Genomic DNA, 8,456 nt, shown 5'->3' on the forward strand with positions numbered 1-8,456 from the left:
ACCGGTGTATAAAACGACAGAAATGAAAACATAACCCACGGAAACTGCGGAGCTCTTTGACCGTCTTGGGTGGTTTGAACGACTCGACCACCGCTGTTTTCTAAGGATCAGGTCGTACCCCGCGCTCGTTAACGAGGTGTCCCAGCACCAATGCCTGACGCTCGTTGGAATTGAGGACGAAGCCAGCGTTACGCAAACAGTCGAAGACAATAGCTAAGCGTTCGTTATGTTCATTGAAGGTCCTTCCAAATAAGACAACATCGTCCAAGTAACAAATAAAAATGTCCCACTTCAAACCACGCAGCACTGTGTCCATAAATCTTTCGAAGGTTGCGGGCGCGTTGCAAAGTCCGAACGGCATAACATTACATTCAAGAAGTCCGTCCGGCGTGACAAATGCGTTTTTTTACCTGTCATTAGGATGTACAGGGATCTTCCAGTAACCTGATCATAGATCGACACACGAGAAGAGGAGGCAGAAAGGCAGTCAATGGCATCATCTATTCGAGGTGGGGGGTATACTTCCTTTTTAGTGAAGGCATTCAGACGGCGATAATCGACGCAGAACCTCCACGTACCATCCTTCTTGTGCAGCAGGATTATAGGGGCCGCCCAAGGACTCGAAGACTCCTGAATTACTTCCTTGTGAAGCATTTCTTGGACTTGATCATTGATCCCCTTGCGCTCGGATTCTGACACTCGATAGGGCTTCTGGCGCATCGGGCGGTGAGAACCGGTGTCTATGACGTGACGAGCGTGAGACGCAGGTAGAGAAGGCGGTCCAGTGGGCTGGGCGAAGTCGAAAACAAATGAATATTGGTGCAGAAGTCCACCAGGGCCTGACGCTGAGGGGTAGTGAGGCTGGTGTTCACCATGCGAGTAAGTGTGGATGATGCTGCCGGAGCCTTCGGAATAGGATCGGCTGGAGCGACTCCGACCGATTCCAACGCTGAGGGCATTTGGGGCCACTGGAGACAAGTTTCAAGCCAAATGGCAGAATGACGAGCTCGGGGAGGAATTATCTGTCCAGAACCAGGCGTGGCCGTTCACATATAGACCAGACAATGAGGTACAATGACATTCTTCTTCACAGACGCCAAATAAATAGGTTGTACTACAGCCTCAAATGTGTCCCTGCTGCGAGGCGATGAAGAAACTGGGATGCACACTGCAGTCCACGATGGCATGACTGTGTCTTGGGACGCACTAAACACAACTTCCGCATCGCGGGAACTTTCCACGAGACTAGCCACAAAGGTGTGCTTGAAATAAACCACCTCACTACGACAGTCAGCTGTAGCGCCACACATTTTCAAAAAATCCAACCCTAAAATTATGTCATGAGTGAAGCGGGAAATAACGATAAATTCCTCTGGGAAAACTGATCCACCCAGTTTGACTTCCACACTGCACACTAAGGCCGTAACGATTCACCACTCATTCCACAGAACGCCGATTTAGCCGCACACTGAAACATCACTTTGCGCCCTAGCAACTGTTCAAATCCTAAACTCATAACTGAAACAGTTGCCCAGGTATCGACAAGAGCCGATGTAGAAACACCATCGACGGACACGTTAACTTTGTTCTCAAGCATTAAAACAGGGGAAGGTAGATCGGTCCTCAGCGGATGCCTAGCAACCTCGCCTCCATCGGTCGCGCTGGCTAGTTTTCCGGATGAGGTAATAAGGAGCGCCGGCATGGCGATGGCGATCGGCGTGTCTGGGATAGAGGAGGAGGGGTCATGCTACGATCTGACCAAGAGAAGGGTTCCTCAAGTTGGCGTGCCAGTGGTCCGCTGTAGAGATTGGGTTGAAAGGCTTCCCGTGGGGAAGAGGCTGATGGATAGGCCGTGCAGTGTAGATCGTGGAGCCATAGCAAGGCCAGTGGCGGCGATAGCCAAACCGCGAGATGTGGCCAGGATTACCACACCGGTAGCACACCAAAGGCTGACGAACAGAAGGCGGCCTCGAGAAAACATCGGCTGTGTTGGGGCCTGTAGGAAAGACATCATGTCGTATTTCTTCCTCGTAGATGACCGGATGCGGCTCACTATAGCGCACAGGTGGTTTCCGCAGCGATCTACGGGTATGGTATGGTCGGGACTGTCGAGACAGCTGGGGCACCGGGTACCCCTCGTGGTCCGCTGCGTTCAGAAATAAAAGTTGAAGCGAAGCCATCGGATACGAGTATGGCTGCGCGCTGGGACGGTGTTAGATCCTGCCAGTGGATTAACTCGTCACGTACAATCTGACGAATAGTAGCGGCAAGATTCGCTGCATCTTAAGGTTCTCAAACGTGCGGCAATGATCAGTCACGTTCATGACCGATGCCAGGTTTTCCTTGCTCAGAAGATAAGTATAGACATCTTCGGCAAAACCTTTCCGTAGGTGGCGCACCTTGTCCTCGTCGGACATGCGAGGAGAGACAACCTTGCAGAGCTTTAGAACCGCCTCGATATACTGAGGGCAGGTCTCTGCAGAAAGCTGTGCCCGTTAAGCAAGCGCTTCTTTTTTGCTACGGAGTCACCAAAGCACTTGGACAGCTCTTCTACAAAGCGTGCGCAGGATGTGAAAGAGTCTTCGTGGTTCTCATACCAAGTAAGAGCAGTGTCTATGAGCGCGAACACCACGTTGGCAAGCTGTGCGCTCACGTCCCACTTGTTATACCGGCTGACGCGTTGGTAGTGCGTCAACTATTTGTCTACGTCCTTTCCCGCGGCACCTGCAAGTGAGAGGGGCTCGCGGTAATGGGGCCAGAAGGAGCTCGATGCTGACATGGGCGCGGAGCCTCCGTCCAAGGACATCTCTGGGATGGAAGGTGGTAAACCGGCAAGGCATCGACTGCGGCGGGGTCCGAGTGGTAGATCCGTGGCTAATGAGTTTAATACTTAGCAAGCCTCCACCAAAATCTTACGTTCGAAGGCCTTCACGAAGACTGGGGTGTCAGAGATGCCTTGTCAGCTACTAGTCTTAGGCTCTGCGCGCGTACCCTACCAACAAACATCGTTCTCCTCCACAGCATCTTTTTTTTTCTTAGTCGATATTTATTGCCTCAGGGAATCAGTAGGGTATGAGATGAAGGATGAATAAATGACTAGTGGAAAAAGGTTGGCTGCTTTTATGAAGTCCAGAAGTGAGCGATGATGAGGTCCCTGCGTCCAAGTGACGTATGAGGCAGGATTGGTTGCTGAAAGGCCAGCTATGCTCAGTTGCCGGATTCGTGTCGGCTTGAGTGCTGGGCAGTCCCGCAGCAAGTGGTGGATGTCGGCCTCGACATCTTCGTTGTTACAGATCGGGCATCCTGGGCGAGGATATAAGTGTTGGAAGTATGACCACGTCCTTGTTAGAGCTGGTGTAAGGGCAACACCGACCCGGATCCTCCTAAGCGCAACCTCCTCTGCACGGGTGAGACCGCGGGGAAGGGATATCGCACACGGAGGGATAAGTGCAGGTGTGCGGCGCCGGAGGTGCACCTTTCTTGACAAAAGGAAGGTAGCGTCGTCGACTTCGAGAAGCCGTGGGATTAATGCGTCTTGGTTCACGAGGCGGGTTGCAAAATCAGCTTGACTTTGGGAAGGCAGCAGATCCCGTGGGACCCACTCAATGCGTATTGATTGTGGGATGCGCGCCGCAAGCTGGTGGATGTCCTGGCAAATTTTAGGGCAGCGGCTGACACGTCGGAGCAGACGTACTGCTTGAAGTGCGTCAGTGCGGATGACAACGTGGGCTGTAGGGAGCATGGTTATAGAAGTCACGGAGCAGAGTGCCTCCTGAACTGCCACAAGCTCAGCGCAGAAAGATGTAAGTGGTTCCGAAAGCTGAAACGTAGTTGTCTGATTCAGGCTAGGTCTCCGTGGACAGTATATTGCAGTTTTGGCTTCACAGCCTTGCAGGCTTCCATCTACGTACACTACTATGGAATCTTGAGGCAGGTGAGTATCTTGCTCTTCAAATCTGTGGCGATGCAACGATGCCGAGTTGGCAGACGTCGGTCTGCGGATGTCAGTTGGCTTGTTGTCTCCTAACTGTATGAATTTCCAGGGAGGGAGAACTGGCGCAAGTGGCTGAATAATAGTGTATGACGTTGCATATGCCCTCAGTGCTTGCGTGGAATGTGACAAAGTGGCCTTGAGTCTGCGAGCACCACGGCGCTGCTGCACCAGTTCATCGATGGTGTTGAGCTGCGCATTCTCCTGTAACGCTACGACCGGTGTAATTCGTGGAAGGCATGTTATGGTCCTCATAGCTTCTTGATTTACGGCTTCAAAGCGATCCCATTGCGCCCTTGTAAGATGCTGGAACTGGGCCTGATAAACAATACGTGGCTGCAGAACCGCCCTCACTAACTGGCGTGCAACAGACGAACCAGCGCCACCCGTTTTAGGTGCAATTCTTCTTAAACTCATAGTTTGTAGTGCTTGCTTTTTTGCCTGAGAAAGCCAAGCAGTCGCTGATCCTGATTGGTGAATTGTTAAGCCCAGAATTTTCAGGCTCGAACTTTCTTGTATTGGGGTGCCTGATAGAGAGAGGCGAATTGGATTTGAGGTAAGTTTACGGCGTCCCCAGCGGTTGGCGACTGACGTGTATGAAATTTTACACACAGAAAGTTGAAGGCCAATGGAGGATGCGTAATCAGAGGTTACGTCTAATGCTGACTGAAGGGCGGCCTCTTGAGTGAGAAGATCATGGTGAGTGCTCTATGCCGTGATATCATCTGCGTATTGCAAAAACTTGATTTCAGGGATATCATGTAAGAGCCACGCCAATGGGATGAAAGCAATACTGAACAACGTAGGAGACAATACTGATCCCTTGGGCACGCCACGTAGTGAAACGAATGAACCGACAGTGTCACCGCTGAGGCGTATTGCAAATTTTCTTCCGTCCAAATATGATGCGACAAAAGTGCGTGCTCTCGGAGGGAGATGAAGCATGTCAATGGCATTCAGGATTGTAGCATGACTGATGTTGTCATATGCCTTTTCAACGTCCATTGCTACGTACGTACATTGCGGCTGCGGGTAGATGATAGAACTGCTGATGCGAAGACAGTCAACCCGTCCTCTGTACCTATGTATGGACGAAATCCAATTTGAGCAGGGTGATAAAAACGTGCTGTTCAAGCCACCAAGAAAGTCGTGTGGCTAGCATTTTCTCTACGAGTTTGCAAAGCGTTGATGTTAAGGAGATTGGTCGTAAGTTGGCGAGGTCCGTTGGAAACTTCCCAGGTTTGGGAATAGGGATCACGACAGCGGTTTTCCAGCTCTCGGGTACGACACCATCAAGCCACACTTTGTTTATGGTGTCTAGTAGTTGAGGAAATGCAGCAGTACTGAGGTTCTTGTAAAGCTCATACTCAATTTTGTGCAGGCCGGGCGCTGTTTTCCGTTTCGCATCGTCAATTACAGCCAGCAGCTCGCACATCAAAAAGGGGCTCGCAATTCCATCTGCGTTGGCAGCAGATGGTAGTTTCCATACGTCTGCAGGGATACCTGCCAAATTAAGATTTACAGCTGAAGGAGGCAGCGTAAATCGTATTTTGGGAAACATTTTCGAGCAGCTTCTTTGGCGAAATCGCCCGGTGACAGATTAGCCGCAAAGCATGCTGTTGCTGCTGCGTCAGTAGAACGACGACCGTGTTCCATTGCACGAAACGTTCGCCAGAGCGAGGCATTCGATGATTTATCAGAAAATTGTTCACACCATGCGTGTCACTGGCGTCGCGAGAGATCGCGTTCATATCTCCGAGCCTTCGCAGTAAGGTAATTCAGTCGTGTACGTAATTCAGTCGAAGTAGGGTCTCGCGTAGCAGCCAGCTCAGCTTGACGGCGGGCTGCCCACAAGTTAAGCAGGCCGAGATCTGGTGCCGGTCGACCTACATCAATCCAGGTAGTAGTCGTAGCGCTGTTTAGTGCTCTCTGTATACGGTCAACAAGGAGTGACGGCGAATCTGAAGACATACTGTCGAGACATGAGCGAAAGCTGTCCCAGTTTATCACAGAACATTTTCGGCGTAAAGGGCGGAGACGGGAGGGATGGAGACCGATGAGGATAGGGTGGTGATCACTTCCCCAGCAGTCCGGCTCCATATGCCATGAGGCAGTTCCTGCGCCCAACCACCACGACGACGCCGTTTCCTGTGTTCTTGGTCGGCGTAAATCAGTTGGCTTGTTATCGCTCAGCTGTACAAAACGCCAAGGAGGAAGAACTGGCAGTGGCGGTGGTAGTAGTGAATGTGTCAAAGCATAAGCCTTCAGAGCGCACGTTGCGTGAGTGTGGCCTTAAGCATGCGTGCATCACGTCGTTGCTGCACCAGTTCATCTATTGTGCTTAGTTGTGCGTTTTCTTGGAGCGCCACGATTGGTGTAATGCGAGGGAGGCAAGTGATGACCCTCATTGCCTCTCGATTTATAGCCTCAAGTCGATCCCATTGTGCCCTTGTAAAATGCTGAAATTGGACTTGATAAACAAGGCGCGGTTGCACAACTGCCCGCACCAACTGTCTTGCAACATCGATCTGAGTCTGTAACGCCTGCTTTTTAGCGCCAGACAGCCATGTAGTTCCAGTTCCTGACTCATGAATTGTTAAGCCCAATATTTTTACTGTTGAACTTTCCTGAAGTGGGGTTCCGGATAGATGTAGACGAATAGGTGTTGCCGATAGTTTACGGCGGCCCCAGCGGTTGGCGGCTGATATGAACGTAGTTTTACTGGCGGAAAGTTCAAGGCCAATGGAAGATGCATATGTGCACATAATATCCAAAGCTGATTGCAGGGCCGATGATTGAGTCAGTAGGTCGTTGTGTGTGCTCCCCACCGTGCTGTCATCAACGTATATTAAGAATTTAACGTCAGAAATTTCATGTAACCGCCATGCAAGTGAGATAAACGCAATATTAAATAATGTTGGTGACAACACAGGTCCCTGGGGTACGCCGCGAAGAGGGACAAATGATCCTATGGCCTCGCTACTGAGGCGTATTGCAAATTGTCTACTTTCAAGGAAAGATTTTACAAAATTGCGTACTTTAAGTGGTAAATGGAGCATGCCAATTGAATCCAGAATGGCAGCATGTTTGATATTATCGCAATCCTTTTCTACATCCATGGCGAGGACGGTGCGTACATTGTGGCTGCGTGTTGATATGATAATACTGAGGACGTCAAGACAGCCAATCCGTCTTCTGTGCCTATAGATGGTCGAAAGCCAATCTGGGCCGGGTGGTAGAAACCGTGATGTTCAAGCCACCACGAGATTCGTGTGGCGAGCATTTTCTCAGCAAGCTTGCAAATTGTTGCCGTTAAGGAAATAGTTCGAAAGTTGCTTAGGTCTGTTGGTGCTTTCCCCGGCTTTGGAATAGGGATCACAATAGCCGATTTCCAGCTGTCTGGTACATCGCCGTCTAGCCATACCTTGTTAATGGCGTCAAGGAGTTGAGGAAGTGCATCACCACTGAGGTTCTTGTAAACCTCGTACGTAATGGAGTCCGGACCGGGCGCTGTCTTTCGGTTGGCTTCATCTATAGCTGCAAGCAATTCGGGCATGGAGAATGGGCTCGCGATTCCCTCGGTGTCGGCAGCAGATGGCAGCTTATCGACATGGGCTGGCATGCCCCACAAGTAAGTTCTTGTAACTGGTGCAGGCAACACGTCGTACTTGGGGAAAAACTTGCGTGCTACTTGTCTTGCGAAATCATTCGGAGACAAGTTTGCTGCAAAGCATGCTGTGGCCGCTGCATCAGGACGACGACAACCGTGCTCCATGGCAGGGAAAGTTCGCCAAAGATGAGCATTCGATGACTGTGTGGAGAACTGCTCGCACCACAGGTGCCATTGTCGTCGTGAGAGATCACGCTCATACCTTCGAGCCTTAGCAGTAATGTAATTTAGTCTTGTACGTCACACTGGTTCTGTGGACACCTACAGCCACAACAAGCTTACCCTTCCTATCCTAAAATATGCCTCCCATCGTTAGCCTCTTGTCGGCATTCGTTGCAGTGCTACATATAATTATAATTGGTTTACAGGAAAGGAAAGGCGCAGTGTCTATCACACTTTCTCCGTCAAGTGTGAGTTTGGACGGTACACCATCGCTCCTGTCGTGTGGCGTCCCTTGCCCCCCGCCGCACAGCGCGCATACGTGGGCGTTCGAACGGCTGACACACCAGTTGCTGGTGGCAGCGCAGAGGGCGCCACCAGCAACTGGTGTGTCCTCCGTCATCGCAAAAGCGGCGCCCCGCTCCCATGCATTTCGCGGCGTGGTCGACACACTGCACAATCTTCTAGAGCCCTATAATTTAGGATCCACTGCATAGTTGCCCAAAGCTCTGCTCAAATACGGCTCAAACCGAAGCTTTTTCACCCTCGGGGTGGATGTCATTGACCTCGGTTCAACATTCAACGTTGCGTGATGCCTGCAAAAAGTGGGTTATCTATTTCAAACAGTCAGTATTA

This window comes from Amblyomma maculatum, chromosome 1 (assembly GCF_055883805.1).
Source record: "Amblyomma maculatum isolate TAMU_Amacu chromosome 1, ASM5588380v1, whole genome shotgun sequence".
In the NCBI taxonomy this organism is placed as follows: domain Eukaryota; kingdom Metazoa; phylum Arthropoda; class Arachnida; order Ixodida; family Ixodidae; genus Amblyomma; species Amblyomma maculatum.